The 17418-nt window shown below is 54.1% G+C and overlaps 1 long non-coding RNA gene across 2 annotated transcripts; it reads right to left on the reverse strand.

Annotated features, from left to right (window-relative positions):
• Positions 1 to 834: 834 nt before the first annotated feature.
• Positions 835 to 10630, reverse strand: LOC102151524. 2 transcript variants are annotated; one of them, XR_005361572.1, is made up of 4 exons: positions 10520 to 10630; positions 7824 to 8013; positions 2606 to 2755; positions 835 to 1429 (listed from the first exon to the last, which is right to left on the reverse strand). It is a non-coding gene; the product is annotated as an uncharacterized LOC102151524 (long non-coding RNA). The 2 variants fall into 2 exon arrangements; XR_005361571.1 differs by having other exon boundaries at positions 835 to 2755.
• Between the last annotated feature and the right edge of the window lie 6788 nt (positions 10631 to 17418).

The following is a 17418-nucleotide window of genomic DNA, read 5'->3' on the forward strand; positions in this document are numbered from 1 at the left end:
ATGGAGCGAGGGGACAGCCTGGAATCATACTTGGATAATGTTCTGGCACTGTTCTAAATAGCTCTATGAAAGAGCTATCATTATCATCTACGTTCTTCAAATGAGGACATAGAAAGCTCTGAAAAATCCAAGGTCACATATAAGCATCCTTGAGTACAGAGACCCTGATAATAAGAGAGCAAACTACTAATTGGGCAGACTTAGGAAACCTGGTCCATATTACTTGGGGAACTAAGACCTCTGCTTGACAACTGGTTTAGGCTGTGATCACCTGTCTATACCCCCTCAAAGTAAACTTCTCTACCATTCTCTACTTTTTTGCTAAAGAAGTCATCTATTGGGCACCACAGATGAGTAATAGTGTGAAAAAGCAGCTTAAATAGCAGAATGATTCAATTTAACCAGTTGGAGAAGATTGTATAAAACTGCTCTTTTTAAATTTTGATGAATGTGCTCTTATTTCTATGATTTAATTATGGTGTAACTTATATTAATTAATGTTCCTTCTGGCAATAGCTAAAGTACAAATTCAATTGTTGCTTAAGACCTTCCCTAATCAAAGACAATAAAACAATGCCACCGGTTCAAAGGAGAAAGGCTAGCCTTCCTGTTTCCTAAGGCAGAGGGACATGCCCCTAATTTTTCCTAGTATTATGAAGATTAATAAAGGAGCAGTGCTAGGTCATTGCCCCATTTAGTGCCATTTAAAATTGGTACTGTTTCTGCCTTGAGAATCTAACTAGTCTAATGGTGCTGTGTTTCCCAGAGGTGCTAGAGAAGTGGAAGCTAGCCTCAAGTCTGTGTTACGTATTAAATGACGTTGAGTGGCCCGAGTGGCCTTGATGATTTCCCAATGCAGAGGAAAACATTCTTTAATAGAGCTTTGTTCTTACAAGCACTTTTTAATGGTAATAGTAAGAATAGGAAAGTGGGTAGAGATGGGAGGTCACGTTAATGGGTTGAGGGATTGCAGAGATCTGAGGGGCTACGGGAGAATAAGAAAAGATTTTAAGTGTTAGTAGCTCCCATAAATGGTGCCACCAGCAGTGGAAGTAGGAAAGTTAAGAACGAGGTAGGTTTAGAGGGTCTTGAAGGAACTGAAACCATGGGTGGAAATCTATTTAAAAACAGACAGTAGGGGGCAGTAAGTTTCTAAAAAACCAACAGTCACTCACCTGCCTTGTTTGGAACCTAGGCTGTCACTATTTCCCATTAAAATCGACATCCTGTCAAGGGTCCATACTGGTCTAATGAAGGTCTGAAAGATGCCAACGGCCGATAGGAGCTGGTATTGCCATCTTACAACCTGATGCAACTTGTAGAACCAATGCCAGATCATCCATCTATTCTTCTATCTGTTCAAATTCATTCCTCTATTCAACCAGCATGCGTTCCTCTGAGCCAGGCACTATGGGCACTGTTCTGGGCACTGTTCTGGGCACTGGGGATTAAAGGTTAATAATAGCCTAAGGAGCTTAATCTTATCTTAAGACATGATAAGGAAACAGGTAATAACATCAGAGTGAGTAGGCGATGCCAGGGAGGGCGGAAGGGGCATTATGTGAGCTCAGAGGAGAAGCATCTAACTCAGCCCTGGTGAGTCAGGCTGAAAGGAAGGGGAGTCGAGAGCCAGGAGAGGTGGCGAGGTAGGAGCCTTCCAGGTGGAGCTGCAAGCAGGTCAACATGGTTGGAGCAGAAAGGGGTATTCATGAGTGTGGACTGGATTCAAGAGCTGCAAGGTGCTATCTACTGAAGGACTAGAATGATCTCTCTACCTAAAGTGGGAAGGATGGAGCGGGCTTGAGGTAGAGCCTCAAGGAGTGTGGCTTGTTGTCTTCCGGTCATCTGGGGATGAGAGCCAAGGCTTCCCACCTCAGTAAGGAGCATCCTGGGAAATCGGGATTAGTACTTTGGCCCTAGCACCATTGGGCACCCGGCTCTGATGCACCCTACCTTCTGCTGCCACTATAGTGGTGCTTTTCAAGGAACAGGAAGAAATCGTATTTCCTAAGCACTTCCTTCATACCAGGCACGATGTAAGCATCTCATAGTGTCTATGAGATACAGATTATTTTTATCTCCAGTTTACATAAAAGGGAACTGAAGCTCAAAATTTTGAGCAGCTTGCCCCAGATGGCACAGGTAGTAAGGACCCAAGGGAGGATCTGAACCCAGGCAAATTGTGTCCGGAGCCCACACTTGTGACTGTAGGGAATATAAAAAGGGCAGGTGGCGTTCATTTCTCTAATTTGGATGTTACCATATCATAGGAGAAGAGTCTGAAAGATAGAACCACACTTTTTTTGTGTGTGGGAAAAAATGTATATAACATAAAGGATGCCATTTTAATCATTTCTAAGTGTACAATTCAGTAGCATTAATCACATTCACACTGTTGTATAACCATCACACCATCTGTTTCCAAAAACATTTCCATCATTCCAAATAGAAACCCAGTACCCAGTAAGCAATAACGTCTTCCCCCAGCCCATGGTGAGCTCTACTTTCTGTTTCTATGACATTTCCTCTTTTATATATTTCATATACATGGAATCAGACAATATGTGTGCTTTTTGTCTCTGGCTTATTTGCTTGTTTCACCTACCACAACGTCTGCAGGGTTCGTCTGTGTTGTAGCATGTGGCACAACTGCATTCCTCTCTATGGCGGGATAATATTCCATTGTATCGCACACCACGTTTTGTTTATCCATTTATCTGTTGACAGAGACTGGGTTGTGTCCATCTTTCAGCTACTGCAAAAAAAACAACAACAACAAAAACGCTATAATGACATCAGTGTACAAGTGACTGTGTAAGTCCCCACTTTCAGTTCTCTTAAGTATGTACCTAAGAGTGGAATTACTGGGTTGTCTGATGAGTCTATGTTTGGCTTGTTGAGGAACTGCTGCCAAACTATCTTCCACAGCAACTGCATCATTTTATATTCCCAGCAATAAGGCTACCCTACAAGGGTAGACCCATAAGACTTTAAAGGTGGAAAGGATCTGAGTTTATTTAGTTAGCCCCTTTACAACTAGGGCGACATTAGTAGTTTAAAAATTAGTCCCCCTTTTTGATTGTTGACCATATGCCAGCCATTTTATATATAAGATTCCACTGAATCCAAAATCCTACAGTTTTTACAGGTTAAGAAACTGATGCTCAGAGAGGCTGATCTAAATGTTCAGTATGTCACCAAGGAAAACCTGTAGAGTTCAAGCCTGTGCCTCTTCCCAAGTAGATCACCCATGATCCTAAACATGGATCTTCTCTAGGGTATGAGGTTACTGCCTGGGCTTGGGTCTCAGTTTCGTCCCGCTCTAGAATGATCACAAAATGACTGTGCTAGTGAAAGCTTTTAATTACTTCTGTAGATTCATCTGAGATTTACCTTGTGTGTGTGTGTGTGTGTGTGTGTGTGTGTGTTTTCATATTACCTGGGTTCATGTTTTTAAAATGCAGCTTCCTTGTCAAGAAACAATGGAACAGGCAGGAAACAAAACACTTTGTTGTTATTGTTGAGTAAATATAGCATTGGTGCTGGTTCTTCCTTTTCGGAATCTTCTCCAAAGTATTTCTCTGTGTAGCTATTTAATCTGATCCATAATAAACGTGCTAATTTGGATGCTGTTAGAAGTTGGAGAACTCATCAGATTTTTACATCTGTCTTTTTGTCCTTCATGGGTGTGCTTATCACCCATCTCTTGTCTGATTTTCTTTGTTATGGATTGAATTTCCATATGCTGCCACAGGGCCTGTAGCCTTCCTTTCCAACCATCTCTTTACCGCCCGAGACTGTTCCCACACCACTGTGAAGCACAGGCATGTTCTGTCTTTAGCCAATGATAACATTTCCCCAAAAGAAATTTCCTTCTGCTTCTCCTCTGCCTTGGAGGTGTTTGATTTCATTCATTTGTTCTGTCTAATGTCCTCATTACGCAATGTCCTCGTTGCAGCGTGGCAGGCTTCCTTTTGTCTTTAGCTTTCTAAATGATTTGGTTGGCCATTCTGGAGGTCATATTACTTCTTTCCTCATCTAGGATTTTAAACCCTGGGGTTGGTGATACTGAGAATTCGTCTCGCGCGCTTCCCAGTCTGCTTTTTTTTTACTTTCAGTCTTTAGACTGAAAGCACACTCAAGAGAAGAAAGAGTCCTTGCAACTGCTCCCCAACGCTTTCTCCAAGGGGCTCTTCTTATTAATTTTCTCCTCTCTCTTAGGTTCCTCGATATTCTAGCTGGGACTTTCACCTCTGCTGGCTCACCTGGCTGCCCCAGGTACCCTGCCGGTGGTTCTGGCTTCAAAAACATAGCTGCTCATATTTATATACAGCTTTATATTTCATAAAGCATACATCATGTGACTTGAGTCTAACTTCAGTGCAGCAAGTAAGCCTTATAAACGGTATTTATAGATGCGAAACTGAGGTATAAGGAAGCTAATCAACTTTCCCAAAGCCACACATACTAAGTGGCAGAAGCAGGTACAGATTTACATTTTTCTTATATTTTATTTTATTAGCACTTAGGTACAGTCAAATTCTCTCTGGTTCCTAGTAATCAGATAGTAAATTGGCCAAAAACAAAACAAAAAAAGATGAAGAAGGTAATGTGAAACAAAAAGGAAATAAGGTGGGAAGCATGAAAGATTAAGTCCTAAATCTGAACCACATATTCTTCATTGATCTGTATTTGTTTCCTCTTGTTGCATTCAGATTCCATACAAAATTAGCAGCTTAAAAAAACTCCCGCCTAGTATCTCACAAATCACGGTTCGAATCTGGTATGGAGAGGCTGGGTTCTCGCTCAGAGGATCCCAAGGCTAAAATCAAGGTGCTAACTCGCCTGCACTCTCATCTGGAGGCTCTGGGGAAGAATCCATTTCCAAGCCCATTCTTGTTGTCAGTTCCTTATGGTTGTAGGACTGATCCCTTTTTCGTTTCTGGTAGTCCCCAGAGCTGCGTCTCCTAGAAGCTGCCAAATTTCTTGATAAGTGGCCTCTCCCTCTTCAAGTCATCAGTGGTACCTTGAATACTTCTGCTTGAGATCCCTGACTTCCCCTTCGGTCAGCAGCTAGAGGACACTCCGTTTTTAAGGGGCTTTTAGGATTAGGTCCTACCCACCTAGTTATTCTTCTTATTTTAAGGCCAGCTGTGCCTTCTAATGTAACCTAATGATGGGAGTAAAGTCCATCCTCTCCGCAGTTTGGAGGATTTTGCAGGATGTATAAGGGGCAGGTGGTGGTGGTGCTGAAACACATTTTGGAGTCTTGTCCTCTGGAAAAAAATATTGTTTTACACACACACACACACACACACCCGTTCCTCCTTGCCATCTTAACACCGCAATGTCTGGTATTCCCACTGGGAGCCTTCAGGGATCCCTAAAACGTCTCCAATACTCACTGTTGATTTTCTCTTTGAGTGTGGCCTCAGGCAGCCACACTGGACTTCTGAGTGCTCTCAGCTGTCTAGTAGACCTTTCTTGACTCCAGTCCCAAGAATTCCTAAATATCTCTGTCATTCCCCTAAAGGTCCTTTGGCTCCCCAATCCTGCAAATCCCATCCTTATTCCTGACCTCTCTCTTAGTGCCTGGGGTGGTTTTTATTCAGCATCATTCACTTCCTGGTGACAGTGGCCTCTGACTCTTTCCTCAGAGCCCTGGCTGGTATCAGGTCTGGGTCCTCTCCCACTTCCCATGTAGCATAAAATGATGAATGACACCTGGGCTCAGCTCTCGAAGCTACTTGGCTTCCTCTCCATTTCCTGCTCAGATTAGCATCAATTAAGCTGTCTTCTTCCCAATATCCCACTATCCACTTGGCACCTTCCAGCCATTTCTCATTTCTGATCTGATGAGCACAATGAATTCCAAGCTCATTTGTTGAGCTGGGTGACAGATATCCCAGCGCTCAGCCAATACCACGGTCTGGAGATTCAGACTATGATTCTCTCAAAGTAACCCTATAGCCTACCTGCCCCGGGGAAGGGGTCCTTTAGGATGACAGCTTTAAGATGTCACCATGTTATGTGCTCAACATTTTCTCAGGTGCCTTACTGTCTGTAAGGAATAGGGCAACCCTGCAAGGGAAGTAGTATTAGACACATTTTACCAATGAAGACACCGAAGCTGAGAAAGTTCAAACAATTTGCCTGAGGACATAGAACTAATAAGTGACAGAAACACCTCACTTGGCGCCTCTTCCATCCCTGTGATTGCTTGTTCTTACGGAAAGAATAACACACCTACTATCAGAATGCCATAAACACAGCGCAAGGGCGTCGTGCTCTCACACTCCGGCTCCTCGTTGCTTGTACCCCATATGCTTTTTAAAGGCTTTGATTTAGGAAACATTCTGCTGCGGTCGTTCGCTGTCACTTCTGCCTCCAGTGCCATCAGCAGGGCTGCTGCTTGCACATCCCGGCACAAGGCCAGGCCGTGAAGGCTTTCATAAGGACTCCAACGACAAAACAACCCTGAAAACAGTTGTATCGAGTGCCATATGGAAAAATCACGTGTGGTGTGTACATTTGGGGCAGCAGCAGTGCCTCCACTTCCTGTGGGTATGCACCTGCGGGGGCGGGGGTGGATACTCTCTGAGTTTGACTGTGTGTCTGGGGCAGAGCTAGGCCCCAGGCAAACATTCCCACTGGACCCCCCACCACCACCCTCACTCTTGAGTGTGTAACAGATCAACAGCAGAGAGGGTTGCGGTTGCAGTGGATTCCTTTGCTCTGACCCTGGTTGGCTCAGCGCTGCCGTTTTATTGCTCCCCACGAAGGCTGCGCTGGCAAGCCAGCCTCACGACCTGCCAACAGCATTGTGTGCCTGTCAGGGAAACTTCCCAGCCCACAGCCTCGGCCTCGGGCTGAGTGGGGCTGATCATGTTCTGCACCCACTCTCCTTGCTATGGATGAGGAGACACAGAGCAGAGGGGGACCCCCCTCCGCAGATTGACCGGTGAGCCACCCATGAGGACATCCAGCATGAGAATGTCTTCCCTCTCGGGAGCCGTGGTGCTTGACCAGGCCAATCAGGTTCTCACTCTCGAAAACTGGAACTGGAAGCCTAGTGAGCAGCAGCCAGTTTCGCTGAAAGCAAGGACAGATGAAAGAAGGGGCCCAGGGCAGGAGCAAGAGAGCCACACGAGGGGTGCGGCGGGCATCCTGAGACAGGTGCGGGATGCTAGGGGCTCCGGTGCCTGGAGTGGTCAGAGCCCCCCGAGCGTCCTCCTGGTAACCCCTCTGATGCCCAACCGGACTTTCATTTCTGCTAGTGTGCTCCAGCCTGTGAGGAGGGTGCGGCTGCAAAAGAGAAGGGAGCTTGCAGCCGGCTAGATAAGAAAAGCAATCCATCTCCCATAGCAGGAAAATCCCAAGGCGTGCCTCTCCCCCACCTCTCCGGGGCCACTGACTTGGCGGTTTAACAATGTCCTGAAGATCCTGAGAGTTCCCCAACTTTCTTCTCTGTCACCCCCCAAATCCTGTGGGCTCTTCTAGTCCAATCCCTTTCATTGTCTTTTCAGAAAGACTATAGTGCTCCCGGTGATGACATCTGGAGACTGAAAGGAAAAGGTCTGTTTCTTGAAGCCCTTTCAAAGAGAGAGGGACTTTTTCCACCGATTCCCCCAGCAAGCTTCCCTGCTATGTCACCAGTTCGGATCCTACCTGGTACCCATGCCCACCCTCCATACCCCTGGGGCCAGCTGGGAGGAGTGACTCCTGCATCCCTGTCCTCCCTCCTCCTCCCCCTGTCCCCCTCTCCCTCCCTCCCACCCCCAGGCTGGCTCAGCACTTCCACAGGTGGTCAAAGTGAGCCTTACCTGTCATCGGGGGAGGAGGAAAGAGCAGGGTCTGCTCCGCTAACTTGCTCATAGGCAATGATGCCCTTCCATTGCAGAACCTTCCATTGCAGGACAGGACCTGGCTGCATCTTCTTCTTTCAACTCAAAAAGAATCCATAACATCCAGATCATCTTGAGCAAGTTGGAGGGCTGGGCCTCAGCAGGGACACTGTGTTTGAGATGTGAGTAGGTATGTGAATGCAATGCTATGGGAGGTCCTCAGTCTCCATTACTTTCCAATATTGTACGTGGCCCCAAAGGTTTACACACACACACAGTTAAGAGGATCTGAGGAATGGACCTATCACACTACTGCTAGCCACTGGACCAGTTCATTTCTTGCCCTCTTGGCCCTCCCGCCTCGCGTGGCAGTCAGCCCGCTTCTAGCCTACACCGAGGCTCTTCTAGATGAGTGGTTCTCAGAACTTGAGCGTGTCCCACAGGATTGGTGGGAGTGTGCCTTAAAACAAAACTGCTAGGCTCTGCTTCCAGAGTGTCTGATTCAGGAGGCCTGGGGTGGAGCAGAGGATGTGCATTTCTTGTAAGTTCTCCGGGGTGAGGTTCCTGCTGCCCCTCAGGCTAGGGCAGGACTTTGAGAACCACTGCCCCAGGGCAAGGAAGAGAAGCCTCCAGGAAGGCCACTCACAGAATTTGCTCTGCAATAAAGAGAACCTGCTTCCTTTTCACTTACTATCCCCACCTCCCATGCAGCAGTGACTAGAGGGCCTGATTCTCCCAGAAATAGAGGCCACCCCTCTTCAGGAATGTTGGAAGGGGTGGAAGCCTGGCCTACAGCTGGAGGGAGGGGGGAGAGAGGGGGGAGGGAGGGAGAGAAGGGACTTAGCCTCTGGCTGACCGAGTCTAGCTACGCAAATGGGGGCGAATGGGCCTTTGCCAGCCGTGTTTTCTCACCTGTAACACGAATAGGTAGGAGCTCTGTGTGCTTCCCCCCCAAAAAAAAAAAAAAGCCTGGGAGGATAGAGAGGAGAGGTGCGTTGAAAGTGCCCAGGTAAAACCCTATGGCCTACAGTCTTATTAGCAAGGGGACTGAATCAGGGCTGTGCACAGGACCCTTTGGGGCTCAGCTCTGGTGAGTTTCACGGCTCCTGGGCTGGTCCGCCTCCCAAGGCAGGTGCGCCCCGCCGACCTCCGCCCTGCGCCCGGGAAGGCGGCACCGGGCAGCACGCGTGGGGCGAGCCGGATCGCCTCGGCGAGGATGGGGCCGCGTTTCCCTTCCTCCCGTCGCTGCCGGGTCCCGGAGCCCCGAGGGGTGGGGGGTGCGGGCGGAGCTGTCCCGCCGCGGGAGCGGGAGGCGCGGGCGGGGCCGGGGTGCAGAGGGAGGCCGCCCCCGCCCCGCCCCCCTCCCCCTCCCCGCCCCCCCCCCCAGCCCGGGGCCCGCGCCCACCCGCCGAACAGTGCTCAGCTGCACCCGCGTCAGCCTTGGCCCCGGGCGCTGGCAAGGGCCTTCGGCTGCCTGGGCCGGGCCTGAACCCTGCGGGCAGCGGGCCAGGCCCTGTCCCGTCGCCTCCCGGCCGTCCGGGTCACCTCCGCGGGCCGCCCCCCCCCCGGGGTCCTCCCGCCCATCCGCCGCGCTTGCGCCCCCGAGGGCCGGCAGACACGCGTGCGCCCCGGCCCCCCGACCCCCGCTGCCCCCCTCGGGCCCCCGCTGCCCCCCACGGCGCCCCGACCCCCGCGGCCCCCACGGCCTCCTCGCGGACCCCAGCGGCCTCCCGCTGCCCCCTCGCGGACCCCCGCGGACCCCAATGACCCCTCGCGACCCCCGAGGCCCCCCCGCGGCCCCCGCTGCCCCCCTAGGCCCCCCCGCGGACCCCAATGACCCCCAGCGGCCCCCCCGCGGCCCTCGCTGCTCCCCCAGGTTCCCCGCGGCCCCCGCTGACCCCCTAGGCCCCCCCGCGGACCCCAATGACCCCCAGCGGCCCCCCGCGGCCCTCGCTGCCCCCTCTGCCCCCCCTCGGGGCCCCCAGCTGCCCCCCAACGGAGCCCCGACCCCCCGCTGCCCCCCCAGGCCCCCCCGCGGACCCCAATGACCCCCCGCGGACCCCCGCTGCCCCCTCTGCCCCCGCGGCCCCCCCCGCTGCTCCCCCCGAGGTCCCCCGCGGCCCGCCGGCTCCCGACTCCCGCTGCCCCCCTCGGACCCCTCACGGACCCCCCAGGCCCCCAGCGGGCCCCCTGCCGCCCCCCGAGGCCTCCCGCTGCCCCCTCGCGGACCCCCGCTGCCCCCGAGGCCCCGCGCGGACCCCCGTGGACCCCGCTGCTCCCCCAGGCTCCCGGCTGGCTGTCCCCCCAGGGCTCCCCGCTGCCCTCCAGGCCCCCCCCAGGCCCCCCGCTGCCCCCTCCCGCGGCCCCGCCTCCAGCGCCCGCAGCCGGAGCGGAGGCGCGCGGGGAGCCTCCCGGAGAGGCCGAGCCGGCACCGCCCCGGGGTCCGCCCAGACCGAGGCTCCGGGGCAGGGGTCCCGGCAGCGGCCGCCCGGGGCTGCCAGATGTGCGCAGCTGTGCGGCGCTCGGCGAAGCGGGTCCTGGGTGCGGGCCGGGCGGGAAAGCTTGGTCTCGGGGCCCACGGCGGCCACGGAAGGCCCCGGGAAGCGGCCCGGGAAGCGGGCCTTTGGATGAGAAACTGGAGACTTGGGCTGAGGATGGGGTCTTGGTTCCATTACCAGCCGGCCGATTTGGGGAATCCTCTTCCCCGGTTCGCTTGAGTGTGGATAATACAGCTATCCTTTGAGCGCTTCCTCTAGTCCATAGATTATTTTTATCCTCCCAACGACTTGCAGGGTAGGTGTTGCCCACATTCTGCAGAGGCAGCGGGATCCTTGCAAAGTGACTTGTGGAGCTTGGACCACTGATAGGGGACCTATGGCTCGAAACTGCCTCTAAGTGGACGCAGCAGCGCTGTCTCTGTGGGGAGGGGGCTGGCATCCAAAGGCTTGGATACCATTTTCCAAGTGGTAGCTTCTGCCTCCGACTTCCGCCAGGCCCTGAGGCCCAGGCCAGAAGCATGACCATTCCTCCTGCCCACCTTCACAGCAGGGCCTCCTTAGGACAGTTGGGGAAGAGGAGGGAGCTCAGACTGGGGACCCCTGACAGTCTCCCTGGAACCAGGGAGTGACTCCTTCTTCCCATCCGATTGACTGCTCTATGTGCTAGAGAAGCAGGATGGGTTTCCCCATTGTGGAGCTTTCCTTCCCCCCACCACCTGGGCAGAAGGGCTTTTCCTCCCATGTTCAGAGGTTAGAAGGCCTAAGGAGGTGCACAGAGTTGCCGCGCATCTCCCAGGGCTCACTCAGTCTCAGGACCCCTGCGAGGCCGCCAGCATCTCAACTTTCTCATCCATGGTCTAGAATTCACATGGCAGATAAAATGGGTGAAATGAAAAAAAAAAAAAAGGGTGAAATGCTGCCAACAGAAGGACTCGGTGTTAGAGAAACTTGGGTGCTACCGTGAAATATATTAATAGTACCACTAGTGGTCTTGCCTGACCCCACAAGGGTTGTGGTAAGGCTCAAAATGGTTAATGGCTACACAAGGGCTTTGGGAAGTGTGAGATGCCTCACAAATGCAAGGTGGAATTATTCATACAAGGCAGAGGAAAGGACCAGAATATGAAGATGAATGCTATCATGGAAAAGTGTAGGCTAGCAGGGGAAATAAAAAGGACTATACAAATAGTCAAAACATAAGACTCGGTGCATGCAAGCACTACACAATCTATCCCCGTGTTGCCAATTTTGGAATAACAGAGAACATATGAATACATACATATAGCTGGGTAGCCTCTGACATTCCCACTCCCACTGCAGGAGCTCCTTGCCCGGTTGTGTCCTCTCCCAGTTAATCCCCTTCTTTCTATTAATGTGGGTCTACAGCAGGATTTTCTTTTTTCCTGGGTGGCGTGGTATATTAGTTTTCTATGGCTGCTGTTAACAAATTATAGCAAATTTTGTGGCTTAAAGTAACACAAATTTATTATCTTACAGCTCTGGAGGTCAGAATTCCAAGATGTGACTCCCTGGCCCAAAAGTCAAGGAATTGACAGGATCGTGTTCCTACTGGAGGCTCTAGGGGAGAATGTTTCTTCCTTTTTCTACCAGTTAGAGGACACCTGCATTCCTCTGTTTATGGACTCTTCCTCCGTCTTCAAAGCCATCAATATTCAGCTGAATCTTTCTCAAATTGCAACCTCTGCTTCCATTGACATATGTCTTCTGACCCTGACCCTCTTACCTCCCACTTATAAGACCGTCTTCTGATTACATCGGGCCCATGTGGATAATCCAGGATAATCTCCCGAAGATCCTTAACATAATCACATCTGTAAAGTTTCTCTTGCCATGTAAGGTAACATTCACAGGTTTCAGAGATAAGGACCTGGACAACCTTGGGGGAAGGGCACCTAAATCTAGAGCTTCAATCTTCTTTTTTTTTTTAAGTCTATTTTAAAAAGAGAAATATAGGGGTTCATGGGTGGTTCAATTGATTGAGCACCTGCCTTTGGCTCAGGTCATGATCCCAGGGTCCTGGCAGGGAGCTCTGTGTCTCAGCAGGGAGCCTGCCTCTCCTTCTCCCTCTCCCTCTGTCCCTCTCCCTGCTCATTCTCTGTCTCCCTAATAAATAAATAAAATCTTTAAAAAAATAAAAATGAAAAGAGAAATATGAAATGCCCAACTGTCCCCTTTTCTTCCCTTAAGAAGTTACATAGCAACCATTTGTATAAATGTAACAAATGCTGACAAAATATGTCCCAGTTCCTCTCTATATCCATTAAAGGTCAGGTTCCCTGCAATGAGGAAAGAGGACACAATAGGTAGCAGCAAACAGACTCCACAGAAAAGGAAGGGTGAAAGGCTCAGGTCGGCAAACTGTAATATGTTCTTCACCGGGAACTAGGCTTCGGCCCTTTGAAATGATGAGCTGCTAACAATCCTTCACAGCTCCCCAGCCGCTCTACCTCACAGTCCTTGGGTGCTGTCCACCTCAAAACTTTCTGGAAGCATTGTTAGGAAACTTGGCTCCTATTTTCCCCCCACCAGAAAGACCTAAATAAAAATAAAAATAATGGTGCTGCTCTGATGGAGGTGGGCACACTGAACCCCTTGACCACTGCTACCAAATTGTAGGACCATGGTTTGAAATCACTGTTTTGGGAAGTCATTTCTCTAAGTAAAATAAGACTAACGAGTTAGAAATTATCATTCGGAATACGGAAATGGGGAGAACAGCGTGTTCCGACACCGTGTTGAAAGTTATTCTTCTCCCCGTGGAAGCAAAGAATGGGATAATCTTCGAGGAACTGACTTCCATCCCGACTCTTGGTTTCCCCACCTGTGCCTATATCCCAGGCTCCTCGCTGTCCTAAATGTGTTTATTTCAGTTCTAAGAGTGAAAGGGCCAATGGGCAATAGAGGAAAAAGGCCCATAACCCCAGAAATTGGGGCTTAGATGAGCTAGCGTGGACCCCTTATTTGCCACATATTTATGGAGTCCCTATCTTGGGTCCAGGACTGCTTTCGATGCTGGGGACATCATAGGAACCTGGACTTATTGTGGGCCTCTCACAGTGGGAGGCAAGAAGGGAGCCCCAGGGGGGAACAAGTGGGGATGGTCTGTGGGGGCTACCCCAACATGTGTTGGATAGGGCTCCACGTGAGGGGCACAGGGAAGGCCTGGAAAGCTTCCCCCCAGCAAATGGTGTGTAAGCCGAAGTCTCCAAGTCCAGCAGGAGTCAGCAGCAGAGGTTGGGGTTGGGGGAGCCTGGGGCCCAGCAGAGGTTGGGGCTTAGGGGGCAGTGGGGAGGGGGAGGCTGGGATCATGATGTCTAATGTGCAAAGTCAAAGATGCTGAAGAACCTAGTAGAAAGGGGGGCATATGCTGGAGACAAGCACGGGGGCGAAGGTGCTGGACGGGCCCGGGAGGCCATTGACGGAGCTCTCCCTCCCTCCCAAGAACCAGGAAAGCCTGTTCCTGGGTCCCACGTAGGGGACAGACTCGGTGGGATTTATTCCTCCCTGCGAACTCCGTGACCTTGGCCAATGCACTTCCCCCTTCCCCGCTTCTCCACCGCTGCCCGGCTGATCCCTTAAAATCTCTTCCCGCTGGGACCCCAGGGGTGGTTGAACGCACGGAAGGCCGCACGGGGGGGCGCACGGGGGGCGCACAGGGGGCCGCACGGAGGAGCGCACAGGGGGCACACGGGGGGGCCGCACGGAGGAGCGCACGGGGGCCGCACAGGGGGCCGCAGGGGGGGCGCACAGGGGGCCGCACTGAGGAGCGCACGGGGGGCGCATGGGGGGCCGCACGGAGGAGCGCACGGGGGGGGGCGCACAGGGGGCCGCAGGGGGGGCGCACAGGGGGCCGCACGGAGGAGCGCACGGGGGGCGCATGGGGGGCCGCACGGAGGAGCGCACGGGGGGGCGCACAGGGGGCCGCAGGGGGGGCGCACAGGGGGCCGCACGGGGGGTGCACGGGGGGGCCGCACGGAGGAGCGCACGGGGGGGCGCACCGGGGGCCGCACGGGGGCCGCAGGGGGGGGGCGCACAGGGGGCCGCACGGAGGAGCGCACGGGGGCGCACGGGGGGCCGCACGGAGGAGCGCACGGGGGGCGCACGGGGGGCCGCAGGGGGGGCGCACAGGGGGGCGCACAGGGGGCCGCACGGAGGAGCGCACGGGGGGCGCACGGGGGGCCGCACGGAGGAGCGCACGGGGGGCGCACGGGGGGCCGCACGGAGGAGCGCACGGGGGGCGCACGGGGGGCCGCACGGAGGAGCGCACGGGGGGCCGCACGGAGGAGCGCACGGGGGGCGCACGGGGGGCCGCACGGGGGCCGCAAGGGGGCCGCAGTGGGGGGCGCACGGGGGGCCGCACGGCCCGCAGCCCGGTGCCTGGGGGCGTCTGCAAACTGGACCTTCCCAGCGGCCCTTCCCCAAGCCCCGGGCCTCCGGGTCGGTGCATCCTCCGGGAGGGAGCGATCGAGCCGCCTTTGCTCAAAGCAGAGCCCCAAGGGCCCGGGGGGCGGCGGGGCGCGCGAGCCCGGGAAGGCGCGTGGAGCCGGGGCGGGCCACGGCCGCGGCTCACTCCTCTGATCGCCCCTCGGGGGACCCGGGGGGGTGCAGGGGGAGCCGCGGAGGAAGGCTGGCCGGCCCCGAAGGCGCACGGCTGGGACCCGCCCCCCGGTCGCTCCCGAGACCCAGCCCCGCAGCAGCGCGCTCCGCCCCGGCGGCGGGCGGGGGCCCGGGCGGCCGCGGGTCTGCGCAGGCGCGGGCGCGCGGCGAGCGGGCGGGAGGCGGGCGCGGCGGGGCTCCTGCGGCCCGCGGCTGCCCTCTGGCGGGGGTCGGGCGCCACGGCGAGGCCGGCGCGGGCCCGAGCGGCGGGGGCGAGCCCAACGCCGGGAACTGAGCCAGGCGCTGTGTTTTTCCAGGTCCGCGCAGGGCCAGGGGAGCCCTGCGTGTTTGTTTGGTGGGAATGGATTACTGGAAACCTAGACGGAAGGTGCCCTGCAAATAGGCATGCACCGTATTGTTGGGGAGTCAACAGCCTGGAAAGTAAATGTCAGGTGATAGCCGTGCTGGGAACCACCGCCCCATCCCTGACCTTGAGCCAGGCGCTGCTGGCAAAACAACGCTGCTGCTCAGGGAGGAGGGCGGGGTGGCAGGGAGACTGAGAACTTAGCTGGGCCCAGCGCCCCAAGTCCACGGGGGGAGGGAGGGGGGCTGTAAACGGGGGTGGAGGAGGAGAGCGCCCACCCCTTGGCCCGCCCTACAAAGACATCAGCTATGTGGACTAGTAAGGCTCCCAGGGAGGCAAGCTTTCTGCAAGGTGGGGGGTGGGGGGGGAGGGGGGAGGGGTCCCCGGGGACCCACCCAGTCCTAAGGTGTCTGAAGGGCGACCCCAGCAAGGGAAGGTTTAGCTGAGAAGGTGAAGGCCCCCGGTGGGGTGAGAATCATGTGAGTCTGCTTAGGGAGCCACACTGCGTATGGTCTCCTTTAAATTCACCATCACTTGCTGCATGTGCTCGGTCCTCCCCCCTAATTCCTGATTCTGAGTTGTCCTTGATCTTCTTGGGTCCCACCCTGTTTTTGTCTTAGGCGATTACTTTGGAATGTGTTTCCTCTCCTCAGAGATATAAAGATTTGTCATGAAAATCACCACTGGCCCGTGCCTCTGTTCCTTTCCACCTGCCTTTCTAGGGCTGCCAGGCGGTGGCTTCCTTAGGGCTTCTCTGCCCTACACACTCTCCTAGCTCCTGACTCTGTCCCCATTGATGGACATCACCGGGTGCGCCACCAGAGGGGCTTTCAGTGCCTGGAGTTTTGATTGGGAGGAGAGCACCTTGGGAAAAGAAAATATGAACTCTCAAAGGCGTGCCATGTTTGCAGAAGCCATGCATTCCTTGAGAGGGTATTTCCTTTCCCTGGCCTCTGAACGTTCCCCCTGGCTGCAGATCCTGGGGTTTAATGGTGTAACCTCACCACATCTGCTTCTGCAAAGGTTATCTGAGCACTCTGTGATGGAGGGTACCCTAAGGACTTCCCGTCGGGGGAGATGCCACGGACAGAACGTGGGTCTGGAAGGCCCATGGTGTGGACTCTGCGTGGTGACACTGATGTTCCGTGTTCTTCAAGACATGTTCTTCTAGACTGGGTGGCCTCATTGGAGATTTAAGCCCTCGCCGCATAGAGGGGCGCGTTGAGACCCAGAGAAGGGAAGTGACTATCCCAGATCACTATGTGTTGGGTGCTGTGGGGGACGTGGACATAGAAGAGGAGGACCTGCCTTCAAAGCTCGCTGCTCAACTGGGCAGATAAGAGATGCCTCTTAGCACCAGCTCTACGTGAGCGTCTGTCATTTTTATCCACATTGTCTTCCTCTCCAATCTCCTCCAAAAAAAAAGAGGCTTCTAGATAACTCTGATTTTGAATGGGTGCAAATCCCTTCCCCCAAAAGTCATGTCGAATCCAGTTGCTGCTACTAACTTATTGATGGATATCATCCAGTGGCCTTGGGGAGGCGGTGGGCAGCCCTGCCACAGCCTGTAATAAGGAGAGAAAACCCAGCATCCACCCCGCAGTGAATAATAGAACAAAAAGCTGCAGGTGCCTGCAGGATCAAAGCACAGAAGCAGTAGTGTCTCTGGGTTAAATAGCTCAGCGGTGTGGGACTGGAGTGGGCGGTGGGTGCTCTGGACTTTCTGGGAGGGAGGAGGCTGGGCTGCGGGGGAACAGTCAGCCCCTGGGAGGATTTCCGTGCCTTACTAGATCCTCACCTGTGGCTGTCTTCTAAACCTTCTCTGGATGGGGGAGGGCGGCCTCTCCTGCAGCCTCCCTCTCCACCACCCTCACCTCCAAAGTTTGAAGGGATGGAGTGGGTGAGGCAAAAGGTGAACGGGCAAGGAGGCTTCCCAGGGGAGGTAGGAGACCCCCGACCCCTGAGCTTGGGCCTTGCTGAATTACTTTCCAGGCCTCAGTTTTTCCTTCCGTAGAATGAAGAGGTTGATACATGATCTCGAACTTTTCTCCCACTTTCTTAGACTGTACTTCTCTGAAGGGAGGCTGAGCAAAGT

This window comes from Canis lupus, chromosome 7, assembly GCF_011100685.1.
Source record: "Canis lupus familiaris isolate Mischka breed German Shepherd chromosome 7, alternate assembly UU_Cfam_GSD_1.0, whole genome shotgun sequence".
Classification (NCBI taxonomy): Eukaryota; Metazoa; Chordata; class Mammalia; order Carnivora; family Canidae; genus Canis; species Canis lupus.